This window comes from Enoplosus armatus, chromosome 15, assembly GCF_043641665.1.
Source record: "Enoplosus armatus isolate fEnoArm2 chromosome 15, fEnoArm2.hap1, whole genome shotgun sequence".
Taxonomy (NCBI): domain Eukaryota; kingdom Metazoa; phylum Chordata; class Actinopteri; order Centrarchiformes; family Enoplosidae; genus Enoplosus; species Enoplosus armatus.
The window spans coordinates 9,954,576-9,956,990 of record NC_092194.1 but is presented as its reverse complement, the minus strand read 5'-3'; positions in this window follow the sequence as shown (position 1 = coordinate 9,956,990).

Sequence of the window (2,415 nt, the reverse complement as noted above, 5' to 3'; positions counted from 1 at the left end):
TCACACACACTGGCACACATTGACTGTGTGTACATGCACCACTCTAGCACCACTCTCACACACAAACATACACAAAATCACACACCTCACATACAATCTGAAAAGATAATGAATTTAATACCACTGCTATTACAGTCAACTAATGTTTGTTAATAGCTTGGTGCCATATGGAACGAGGGCCTCAACCATGTGGTTAATAATTCCTCTGTTTGGACAAGCTGTCAATAAAAAGGCCTTGCATTTTCTGGATGCAGGGGGGGGGGGGGGGGGGGGGTGCTTAATCCAGCAGACTCTCTAATGATTCCTCAGTGCCTGGAATAGGAGCGACAGGCCTCTGTGAATGTACTCGCCGCTGTGTTTTATCTTTCTATCAGAGCTGAAATATGTGTTCATACTAAGTCTCCATTGAGCATTTGTGCATAGGCTGCTCAGTTTGGCTGGGTGCAAGACTTTGGTTTTCTATGTGGCTGGGGCTAATGGAAGTGGTGGTTTTAGAGACTTTATGACGTGCCTGATTACCCCCCCCTCCCCTCCTCCACCTCCCCAAATTCACTCCATCTCCTCCCCGTATCCCTCTGGCAGCACTGCAGCCCAGCGGATAACCGAGCGTGGATTAGCAGTGACATCACACTGAAGAGATGGCTGAGCCCGAGTGTGAGGAAGGGTGAGTACTTGGGTGTGTGTGTGTGTGTGTGTGTGTGTGTGTGTGTCAGATGGGTGTGAGCGTTATGTGTGTGTTCAAGACTGATTAGACGATGAGGGTGGTGGTGAGAGGGAAGCGAGGATTAGAGAGCCATCTGAGAGTTGGCTAGGTGCTGACACCACTCCACCTCACCAAGGGCTCAATTTACTGAGGGATCAGACTCATTTACGGTGGGCTGGGATTATTATCAGTTCAATAGGGCAATTTCTTTATTACAGTCACCCTTCAACCTGTGAAATATGGACACTTGTGAGACATCTATGGGTGCATGTATCTTGTTTCAGTTATAATCTAGTGCTTTTCTGCTAACTTAATTGTGTATTAGCAGCCAAAACTAGGATGATAATGTATAAATTAAGTAGTATTACTCTTACTACAAGACCCAGAGTGTCTGTTTGCTGACAGTGCGCCGCAACAAAAAACTTGCCTTTTCTTTGTTTTTAGAAAAGGCTGGTCACAATAAAACATCTATTAGGAATTTCAGACAAATCCATCCATCATACTTCAACTCCCGGGTGTTTAAAGAGGGCTACGGTGACTATGGCGTGGAGCTTTTTTTCTTTTTTTTTTAAAGCTCCAAATCGGATAAGACAGGCAGCTATGTTTGAGTTTGGGTTTACCTGGAATGTCAACACTCTTAAGCTAGCCCTCTGCATTGAACCCCCTTGTAATGCATCGAGCATCACTCACCCGATTCTTCCGCAGCACAGTCCACTGAGAAAACAGGTTTCGGCGGCATCTGCAACAACAGAACAATAGTGAATGGAATGAAGCACAAGTTGGTTGCAGCCAAATGTGAGAGGAAGTGTGCCATTGAGTCAGGTTTGCTAACTTGAGTGGGACATATTGTGCAATGGTCAAACACTGCAAACCACTGTCATAGTTGTATTTGCAGATAAGGTATGCACAAAGACATAACAATGACTCATAATCCTACTACTCCATTCAGTAGCTGTTCCTGTCTTTTGATTGTATCACATGATCTTCATCTTCAGCAGATGGAGTTGCCCAGTTATTAAAATGTGATAATAATTTCATGTGTCTATAGACACACTTTGAACTCTAGCACACATCCATATTGTACTTGAAACACAAACTTATACAAACAAATAAATCTTATGTGTTATTTTAGTTCTTTTCAGGTGAGTGTACACACCGCAGCCGTTGTGCTTGTGTGGACAATAGGTGCAGACCCTCCCTCAGTCGTGTGAACAAAAGTGATGAGAGAGCTCTTCAGTCTGAGCTTGAGTCACAGTGAACCAGGAAGTATTGACATGAGGTATTCACAGGCAACACGGAAAATACACTCGTCTTCCACCGACGCGACGAACGTAAATTATTTTATTATCCAGCGACAGTATGAATCTCAACTATTTTGATGACTGCTGTAACTTTTAGGAATGGCGCGTCGGTAGTCTCGCGAGTTTAGGTTGTTGGCGAGAATCAGGTTGCTACTTCCCGGGAACAGAAACGTTTCAATTTAACCTAGCTAACTGTCGAGCCTGCGAAAATAAAACCGTTAAGTATTTACTTGGTGTCATATTAAGTTAGGTTCAGCTCTAGACTACCATCGGTTTTCAGGTAACTGGTAGCTTACAGTTCTATTCACAGCCCCCAGCGACCGAAATGTATGGATGCTAACGTTAGCTAGCTCGCTAGTGAGTCGACATTAGCCGTTGTTTGAAAACTATCGCTATTTATCCAGAAAGAAA